Source organism: Podarcis pityusensis (assembly GCF_964106645.2).
Source record: "Podarcis pityusensis genome assembly, chromosome: 3".
NCBI lineage: Eukaryota > Metazoa > Chordata > Lepidosauria > Squamata > Lacertidae > Podarcis > Podarcis pityusensis.
Window position 1 is genome coordinate 120,742,478 of NC_138026.1, and position 10,894 is coordinate 120,753,371.

General features: G+C 46.4%; 1 protein-coding gene across 7 annotated transcripts in view; it reads right to left on the reverse strand.

Annotated features, from left to right (window-relative positions):
• The window catches only part of PTK2B (protein tyrosine kinase 2 beta), a 115,193-nt gene extending 104,299 nt beyond the window's left edge, over positions 1–10,894 (reverse strand). For 2 of the 7 annotated variants that reach the window (XM_081000893.1, XM_081000887.1), the window contains exon 1: positions 8,662–8,907. The gene's annotated coding sequence lies outside the window, so the exon portion shown is untranslated. Of the gene's footprint in view, positions 1–8,300; positions 8,554–8,661; positions 8,909–10,748 lie in introns of those variants that run through there. The other 5 variants (XM_081000888.1, XM_081000889.1, XM_081000891.1 and 2 more) reach the window with 5 other exon arrangements.

Below are 10,894 nucleotides of genomic sequence, written 5' to 3' on the forward strand. Positions count from 1 at the left end.
TTTTAAAATAGGATTATTTGTAAGTGATAAAATGTGAAGTTATTTTAAGTGTGATTAAAATAAAAACAAAGATGTTTAGAAATTATAATATATGTAACCTGCTAAAGATGAAGTAAAATGAAAATCAGATAGGGGGGACTTGGGGAAGCCCACTTAACAATGTTTAGAAAAATAAGGATAAGACAAGTATTTGTTCGTATTGTTTGTCTTTTCTGTTTGTGTTTTTTATTTGTGTCATAAATGAATAATTTTTTTTGGAAAAAAATGAATTAAACTGACATTTATACGTCTCTGCTATGTACATCCCTGGCTCTGATGTCTACCTTTGGTACCGAACAGGACATATATTAATATCAGTTCAAGATATACATTGTGCCTCACTTCCCTCACCACAGGCACATGCTATAAATATATATATCACATGCAAACCACACAGAGACTCACTTTGTCTTCCTCTGTCTTGCAAAGGAATCAACGCTCAGCCACAGAACACAACGTGCTTCTGTCTCACTGCGACCAAAGACACCTGCGGACAGTGAAATTTCACAGGGTCTTGGGCCCAAAAACAGGCTAGGCTGGGTTGTATGTAAATTTTATTTTATTTTTTTATCTTATATTTTGGCCGATCTGAAGCACGGTCACACAGACGAATGTCCCAGCCCTTTCAGAGGCACATGTGGAAAGGATTAGGGGATAGGATTTCGACAGAGGGTTCAGTCTGAGCCAATGATAATCCCCAGGACTCTTTGGAGAAGCCAGCAGACATCTGAGATGTGGTGGGTTTTCGTCTTGTAGCGTAGGAATATATCAGATGCTGACAGACTACAAGCCCCATCAGGCTGGTGCTGATGGGAGTTGCAGTCCGTCGTGCACACCCCATGCGGCGCAGCAATAAAACTGCCAGCACTTGTGCAAAGCTAAAAAGCAGAGACATCACCTTGCCAAGAAAGGCCTGTATTGTTAAAGCTATAGTTTCCCCAGTAGTGATGTATGGAAGTGAGAGCTGGACCATAAAGAAGGCTGATCGCCGAAGAATTGATGCTTTTGAATTATGGTGCTGGAGGAGACTCTTGAGAGTCCCATGGACTGCAAGAAGATCAAACCTCTCCATTCTGAAGGAAATCAGCCCTGAGGGCTCACTGGAAGGACAGATCCTGAAGCTGAGGCTCTAAGACTTTGGCCACTTCATGAGAAGAGAAGACTCCCTGGAAAAGACCCTGATGTTGGGAAAGATGGAGGGCACAAGGAGAAGGGGACGACAGAGGACGAGATGGTGGGACAGTGTTCTGGAAGCTACCAGCATGAGTTTGACCCAACTGCGGGAGGCAGTGGAAGACAGGAGTGCCTGGCGTGCTCTGGTCCAGGGGGTCACGAAGAGTCGGACACGACTAAATGACTAGACAACAACAAGCATGGTTTCAGATTGGATTGGGGGCCTTGCGTTGAGATTCCTGCATTGCCGGGGGTTGGACCAAATGACCCCCTTTTATCATCACCTGAAGGGCCACAGGTCCCCGGCCCTTTGAATCCACAGCCAGGCTACCAGCCCACATGAGAGGCAAGTTTCTACAAATGGCAAAGTTCTTTTCCCTTGTATATAACCCATTCCTGCCTGGGGCAGGCTCATCGGTTGATTTCAGTCTCTTTCTGTTACTTGATTGATTGATTGATTGATTGATTGATTGCATTAATGCCCCACCTTTTTCCTCTAAGGCAGGCTTCTTCAACCTAGGCCCTCCAGATGTTTTGAGACTACATCCCTGACCTGCTAGCTAGGAGTCATGGGAATAACATCCTCAAGGTCCCAGGCCTCAGAGAGGTTAGGCTGGCCTCAACTAGAGCCAGGGCCTTCTCGGCTGCGGCTCCAATCTGGTGGAATGCTCTGTCACAAGAGACTAGGGCCCTGCGGGACTTGACATCTTTCCGCAGGGCCTGCAAGACAGAGTTGTTCCGCCAGGCCTTTGATCAGGGCGCAGCCTGACTCCCTCCTCTGGCAACCTGCATAGAACTTTGCTTAATTGGTTGCCATCAATTTGATTTAATTAATTTTTATAATGAAATATTTTTAGATTGTGTGATTATTTGATTTTTTGATTATTTGATTGTTGTTAGCCGCCCTGAGCCCGGCTTCGGTTGGGGAGGGCGGGATATAAATAAAATTTATTATTATTATTATTATTAATTGTAGGCCGAAAAGATCTGGAGGGCTGAGGTTGAGGAAGCCTGCTCTAGGGAGCTCAAGGCGGCAAACATGGTAATAATAATAATAATAATAATAATAATAATAATAATAATATAAATAAATAATAATTGAAATATACTTTGAGTCGAGAGTGGATTTCATGCTCTTTATTCAGGTCAGAGTAGTGAGGAGGAATGGAAGTTCCCCCAGAATGTCTGCTTTATATACATTATTTACACAGTGGGCCCCACGTGATTGGCTAATTTCGGGATTCTCCTGTAGGCCAATCAGGTTGCGGATTCACTTCCACCTGGAGCTTGATTGGGTGGCTCCTGTGGACCAATCAGACTGCTGATAGGTTCTGGGTCCTATTGTTCTAGGACCAATCAGACTGCTGCATTCTGAATCCTACTGTTCTAGGACCAATCAGACTGCTGCATTTTGGATCCTGTTAAACTCAGTACATCATCATCATCATCATCATCACCATCATTTATTTATACCCCACCCATCAGGCTGGGTTTCCCCAGCCAGTCTGGGCGGCTTCCAACGCAATATTAAAATACAATATCCTATTAAACATTAAAAGCGTCCCTAAACAGAGCTGCCTTCAGATGTCTTCTAAAAGTCTGGTAGTTGTTTTTCTCTTTGACATCTGGTGGGAGGGCGTTCCACAGGGCAGGCGCCACCACCAAGAAGGCCCTCTGCCTGGTTCCCTGTAGCTTTGCTTCTCGCAGTGAGGGAACCGCCAGAAGGCCCTCAGAGCTGGACCTCAGCATCCGGGCAGAAGGATGGGGGTGGAGACGCTCCTTCAGATATACTGGACCGAGGCCATTCTCCCTCTCCTCATTTAATCCTCACAACAACCTTGTGAGGTAACTTAGGCTGAGAGTGGCAGTGAGCGGCTCCCGAGGTCACACAGTTGAGCTTCATGGCCAAGTGAAGATTTGAACCCTGGTTGCCCAGGTCCTGGTCTAACACTCTAACCACTAGACAACACTGACCCCTTGTGCCTCCTGCACAAGATCTGAGATAAGGGGTGCTTCCAAACAAGTGAGTATTCTGGGATGGGTGCTCCTTATCCATCGGGGTTTTTTTGGGGGGGCAACATCCACAAGACATTAAAATGCTAACCTGCAGAGGTCAAGACTAGCTGTGATGAGCATGTTCTATCTGCACTGTTCCTGAACACCAGCTCACCGGAAGCCACAGGAGGGGAGAGTTGCTCTTAGTGCTCGAAACCGGCTTGCAGGTTTACCACAGACATCTGGCCGGCTGCTGTGAGCACAGGCGGCTGGACTAGATGGGCCAGTGGTTTGATCCAGCAGCAAAAGGTTCTATTTAAGTTCTTGCATTCTTATGCAAAGCAGACAGCCGCCCTGGACACAGAATTAACCTGCACCTCCATGGACAGCTGTGAGTCCAAAATGACTCCCAGGCTGCGCACCTGGTCCTTCAGGGCACAGTTACCCCATTCAGGACCAGGGAGTCCCCCACACCTGCCCGCCTCCTGTCCCCCCAAGAACAGTACTTCCAGCAGAGACAGCAAGTCAACACACCAAGGGAGGCTGTTTTCCCAAACGCTCCCTGTGCCTTGGGTGGTGGTGGTTGTTGTTTAGTCGTTGAGTCGTGTCCGCCTCTTCGTGACCCCCTGGACCAGAGCAGGCACTCCTGTCTTCCACTGCCTCCCGCTGTTGGGTCAAACTCATGCTGGTAGCTTTGAGAACATGGTCCAACCATCTCGTCCTCTGTTGTCCCCGGGAGGGAAAGTATTATTTTCAAAGCCAGGACTCAGCTCTAAAACCATGGGCACTTGCTGTGTAAAGTGCCTTTCGCATAACTAGCCCATCCCCTGAGTTTGGAACAGAGGGAAAGGGTTCCTGGACAAAGGACCATGCTGTGTAGCTATGGCAAGCCTGGCCAATGAGCAGGGATGATGGCAGTTATGGTCCAGCAATGTCTGAGGGGCACTCTGTTGGCTATCCCTGAAGTGCTCTGCTCGCTGCCAGTGTGGTGTAGTGGTTAAGAGTGGTGGAGTTGTAATCTGATGAACCGGGTTTGCTTCCCTGCTCCTCCACATGCAGCTGCTGGGTGACCTTGGGCGAGTCACACTTCTCTGAAGTCTCTCAGCCCCACTCACCTCACAGAGTGTTTGTTGTGGGGGAGGAAGGGAAAGGAGAATGTTAGCCGCTTTGAGACTCCTTAGGGTAGTGATAAAGCGGGATATCAAATCCAAACTACTCTTCTTCTTCTCCTTCTCCTTCTCCTTCTCCTTCTCCTTCTCCTTCTCCTTCTCCTTCTTCTCCTTCTCCTTTGGAATCAAGCATTGTCCCAATGCCTGCTTTCCGCTCTCCATATAACTGTACACACGCCGCCCGATAATAACGGTTTTGTTCCCCACCCCCCAGGATGTGGAAAAGTACAGTGGTATCTCGGGTTACTGATGCTTCAGGTTACGCATTTTCGGCTGCGCACCGCACCGAACCCGGAAGTACCGGAATGGGTTACTTCCAGGTTTCAGCGCTCACGCATGCGCAGAAGTGCTAAATTGCTCTTTGCGCATGCGCAGAAGTGGCGAATCGCGACCCACGCATGCGCAGACACGGCGCTGCGGGTTGTGAACGTGCCTCCCGCACGGATCACGTTCGCAACCCGAGGTTCCACTGTAAAAGGAATCAGGTTTCTAGATGCTGCAGGTTTAAAAGCAAAACAAGGGCCATTCCAGAAGACACAAAGCATGCACCTCAAGCGGCTGTCACCCTCTGTACCAGCACCACCCACTGCAAAATCTGATATTTCACTGCCAGGGGTGTGGCTGTGTGAGGATGCAGTTCCAGCACTCCTTGCCCAGAAGCCACCTCTGTTTTCCCCAGCCCTGTTACTATCCCACCTCTCAAACCTCAACAAATAAATTCCCAAATCTGCAAACAAAAAACCAACCCACTGTTCTGCACGCATGGCTGTGCAACCAAGTAGAAGGCAGGCCATTAAGGATAAATTAACGTCAGTGAGAAATGTGCTGCTTAAGGATTAGATTGCTGCAATGCACTCTGTGTGGGGCTTCCCTTGCGCTCCATCCAGAAGTTGCAGTGCTGTCTCCGAACAGGAGGAAAACCCTGTCGGAATACAACACCTGCGCCCGGAGACCTGCACCGGTTGCCCAGTTGCTGCCGGGCAAAGTTCAAGGTGCTACTATTAGTATACAAAGCCCTTAACTGCTTGGAGCCAGTTTCGTTGCAGGATTGCATAACCCATATAGGCCCACTCAACACTTGCGACCTGCAGAACTGGCACCATTCCAGGTGCCATGCAATATTCGATCCATGTTGGTAAGAAATTCATCTTTTAGTGAGTGTGGCATTACCGAAACTCTGGAACTCACCATCTACAAATGCCTTCACTGTATTTTTTCCAGGGCCTGCTTAAAATATTTCTAGTTATAGGTAGGTAGCCGTGTTGGTCTGCCGTAGTTGAAACAAAATAAAAAAAATTCCTTCCAGTAGCACCTTAGAGACCGACTAAGTTTGTTATTGGCATGAGCTTTCGTGTGCATGCCCACTTCTTCAGATACATGCATGCACACGAAAGCTCATACCAATAACAAACTTAGTCAGTCTCTAAGGTGCTACTGGAAGGAATTTTATTATTATTATTATTATTATTATTATTATTATTATTTTAAAGATATTTATTAAAGTTTCAACATATTACAAAAATAAGCGAAAAAAGAAAGAGAAAAAAAGAAAACAAATAGAAAATGAAAATACAAAATAAAAACAGTTTAAAAACAGATTAGTCTTTCCATATCTTATCTTTCATTTGCTTGTTTCCCCGACCTCCTCACACCTCCCTTTTTTGTATTCCAGTTCAATTATTTTGTTCAGCAAATCCCTCCCCTCTTTTAGTATCCTAATCATTAATCATAAAAATGTTGTAATTTTAAATTTTTACATATTACATAATAAACCCTTTTTTCATCTTCCCTTGTAACCTTTCAGCTAAAGACCACTTGGTTTCTATCCAACATCATTCTAACATTCATTAATTTTGCAGTATTTCTGTAAATAATCTTTAAACTTTTCCAATCTTCCTCCATCGACTCTTCTCCCTGGTCTCTGATTCTGCCAGTCATTTCCGCCAGTTCCATATAGTCCATCACCTTCATCTGCCATTCTTCCAAGGTGGGTAGATCTTGTGTCTTCCAATACTTTGCAATAAGAATTCTTGCTGCTGTTGTAGCATACATAAAAAAGGTTCTATCCTTCTTTGGCACCAATTGGCCGACTATGCCCAGGAGAAAGGCCTCTGGTTTCTTCAAGAAGGTATATTTAAATACCTTTTTCAATTCATTATATATCATTTCCCAGAAAGCCTTAATCTTTGGGCACGTCCACCAAAGGTGAAAAAAAGTACCTTCATTTTCCTTACATTTCCAACATTTATTATCGGGCACATGATAGATTTTTGCAAGCTTGACTGGTGTCATGTACCACCTGTATATCATTTTCATAATATTCTCTCTTAGGGCATTACATGCCGTAAATTTCATACCTGTGGTCCACAACTGTTCCCAGTCAGCAAACATGATATGGAATTTTATTATTTTGTTAAAATGTTTCTGTTTAGGAAAGCCTATCCAAAGAAGTAGAAGCTGCACATGTGCTATCTCTTCCCAGCTACTGTTGATTTTAATCATCTTTTGAATGTTTTTACATACTTGGCTTTAACTGTATTTTAACAAAAATATTAATGTTTTATTCTATATTTCCGTACACTGCTTAGCCCCGCCCCCTACAAATAAGATACAAGTCTTCTCAAATAAATGATTTTTAAAAATCTGCCTGTCACAGCATAAACAATCAAGAGTCTCGTGGCACCACCTTAAAAGCTAATAATTTCATGGTTAGGAAAGAGCCTACTTCACTAGGCTGGCCTGTGAAAGCTGCTGCCACGGGAAAATTTCATTTAGTCTCTAAAATGTGTCACAACATATTGAAATTAAGATTTGTTTTTCAATGTATTTGATAGCTTTATTTTTTCCTGGAATCAAGAGAGTTATAATTACATCGGGGGGAGTCTGGGTACTTCTGTTAAATGATGGATCACTTGCGTATGTTTATCTACGCAGCTGTAATTTTCATTATATTTAAGTGCCACAAGACTCTTATCTTCTCCTAAAAGTTTCATACCGATATGAGAAAGCAGGGCCTGATCCAGGGAGGTCCTGTGCAGTTTGGGGCCTGATCCAGCGAGGCCCAGCACACTCCCCCCCCCCCCCTTTCTACTTAGGGTAGTGCAATCGGCCAAGCCTTGGAAAACCCCATGCCACCCTGGGGAAACAAAGATATCAGCCACAAATCTGTCACCAGTGCCTCTCTGTTTCTGGCTAGGAGATTCTGCAATTGCTCTGTTTAAAGAAATTAAATCAAGACTAAATTTCTACCAGCTCAAAAAACAACAACAACCAGCTTTAAAGAAACACAGATACTGCTGAAAACAACCAGATCCGTCGCAAGAGCCATCCTCCTTAGTGAGCCTGTGGTTTAACTAAGGAGCTGGTTTTTTGCATTCTTCATTCTAGTGATACAATTTAAGATCCTTTCCACATGAGAGAATTGTAACCCAACACCACACACACACACACACACACACGTACATTGTCTGTGCTTTCCCAGAAGCGCACCTGGGCTGAAGCCATGTGATGAAAACCAAGGCGCCAAGACATCGCAACTTTCGCGCAAAAACCCGCACGGCTCTTGAGAGCGCTCGCTCGAATGCGCAGCCTGCGACATCTCCCAACATCGTTCCTAAAAGCCGGCAGCGCTTGGGTTTCGGGTTGAAGCCTGACTGGCAAGCCAGAACATGCATTGGCCCACGAGGCAGGAGACTTTGGAGGGAGGAAGCCTTGAAATATGTGCCCCACGGCAGCAACCACTGTTCCTCGCCCAGCCGGCCACCTCGCCCTTCGGATCCCCACGCTGCCTATTTCTCTCAGCAGCCAGGCTGGGCCTGAAGAGGGGGAGCCTGGCACATCTGGGCACTAGCACATCTGGGGCTGGGTAAGCCCAGACAGCTGGAAGCAACCCTTGCCACCGCCCCTGGCCGTTTTGCCTCCTACCTTTCTGCCCACCTTTGAAGCCAGGGCTGTCTGGAGGGTCCCAAAGCACCGCTGCCTCTCACGCAAGGGTCCCGCTTCTCCTGGGCACCGGAGGGCAAGAGGTCAGGGCCGCAGCAGCTGCTTGGTTGTCCCTGTAGGCCCCATCCACTAAGCGCACCCTCCTTCCCCTCTCCTACTTCCTGGTTGCGCCTGCCCTGAAGCTATGTGCGAGTGTGTCAGACCTTCCCCAGCCGACTGCCAAAGCTGTAATATTCCTCCAAGCATGCAGGGAACCTGCCTTGGCAAGCAAGGCAATGAGTTCTCCCCCCACCCTTTCTTTTCGCAACAGCTCTCTTGTTCGAAAAAGGTCGGGGAGACTCACCTGAGGTAGATCCGGGCTGATCTTTTTGCAGTTGGCTCTCTCTCTCTCTGCCTTCCAGGGAGATTTTCCTCCTACAAACCAGAGCAGGTGAACAGAACTTTTGAGCTGGCTGCCTAGGCAAATTGCTTGAGCTGAGTGGGAGGGATGATTCGGTCTGGCGGTGTGTTTTTCCTTCTCTCCCCCTCACTTTTTTCTTTCTTTCTTTTTCTGGTTTCTTTTTCTTTTTCGTACATCTAACCACTCCCCTATTTCTGTCTGCCCACTTCCTTAAAGAGCTCAGAGGAGGAGGAGTGTGTGTGTGTGTGAAACCAGGGCATGAATATTCTACAAGTGGGGACTACTTCCGTCATAACGGCAAGCAGACAAAACAAAAATCTTGGGTCTGCCTGTCCCAGAAAAGAAGGGAGATGTGGCCTGCGATGGGTTCTCTTTCGTGGAAGCAGCTTTTGTGGATGCAGCAGCGTGCAAGCTTTTGAGTCACACAAGAGTCTGCCAGCTACCAGATAAAGAATTCTGCGTAATACTGATGTTTGCACATTCTAATGGCAATAGGATAGTGCATTTGAACAGATCTCCTAGCAGTGACCCAAATTTAAAGCTTAAGCATGGCAAAACCAAAACCAAACCCTAGCAGTTTTTTTTTTAAAAAAGGAATGGAGTTTCATTCTGAGCTAACATCTTCCAACCCTGACAATGGGTGGAGCAGGTATTCTTATCAAGCACTTGCAAAATAAGTGTACCCCGTTCTCAGGATTGAGTAGCAGATCTGGAACAGAAGGAAAGCCTGGCTGCTGGACCAGACCAGTGGCCCATTATTTATTTTATTTATATTGTATTTATTAAATTTCTATACTGCTCCTCATCTGAGGATCACAGGGAGCTTTGCAATACAAAAACACTTACACCATCTAGCTTGCCACTCTCTTTTCACAGCGGCCAACCAGACACTACTGCATGGAGCTTAGTTGCAGAGAGAAAAAGAATGCTTTAACGGTTTTCAAAATGAATCAGATGCCGATGGAAACCTGCTCTTCTTTTTTTTGAAAAACATGAAGGTTTAGAATGTTGACTCGGGGGAGAAGAGCGAGGTGCCTGGGCCAGTTTGTTTGGGTTTTCTTCTTTGCAGAAAAGTAGGCCCAAGGCCATCAGACTCCTTGTGGTTTTAGCTGCACGACTTTTGAGAAAAGGCAATAGTTCAATGGTGGAGGATCTTTTTTGCATGCAAAAGGTCCCGGGTTCAAACCTCTGCCTGAAACCCCTATAAGTCACTGAGCTAGATGGATCAGGGGGTCTCACTTCCTATATTCCTACGTGTTGGGTTCCAGCCTTCAAACAACAAGAAACTGGTGGGTTCTGTGTCTTGAAAGTGCTAGAAATGAACAGTCTTTATCTCCCTGCTACCACTACCCCTCAGTTGCCAGCTTCACACCTAGACCAGCTCTGGGCGCCATGCTCAAATCCAGAGGACGCCACCTTGACAGCAGGAATTTTTTTTTTGCAAGCCTAGAGTGGGAGATGAGGCTTTCTGCCTTGCAAGTTAAATGCTCCCAGCTGGCCAGAAGGGGTTGAGGTGCTGCGTTTTCTCCAAAGAGCTTTGGAGGAATAACAGAGCCTGTTCCCTGTAGGTTTTGCCATGTTATGCTGGATCCGTATCCCACTCTAAAAGGAAGCATTGGCATTGCAAAAATCTCCCCTGCAGCTTGGTTTTTAGAGAACTCGTGTAAGCGAACCAAGCCACATGGAGCAAGGGGAGTTCTGCTGAATCCAGCCTCTTCTTCAGAGCAGGTAACAGGCAAAGCCGGGAAAGGCAGAGACTGCAAATAGCAGCTTCTCTTTCCCCACATCACAGCCCTCTGGTGACAACCAGCCTCTGGGACCCAATGGAACAAAAAAGTCAGTTCGCAGCATTTTTCCTTTTCCCCCTCCAAGACCTCGAGAAACCTCTGAGCAAAGCTCCGCACATCACCACTTCCTCCTCTAAAAAGGCAAAACTAGGAAATATTGAAGAATGCTACCCAGCAACCCTAGAGCCCTGGGGTAGGGAAGCGTTTATTCTCATTTCCCGTCACTTAAAAGCATGAACTTACTTTTAACAGGGTTCCGGTCCGTCTTTCAAACAAGCCACTGTTCCAAGTGATGCCTGTGGAAGGAGGCAGGTGAATTCTGAGGGACGCGATGGGGGACTTGGAAAGAATTCAGAGATAAAAATAACAGCACAGAGAACACCCACACA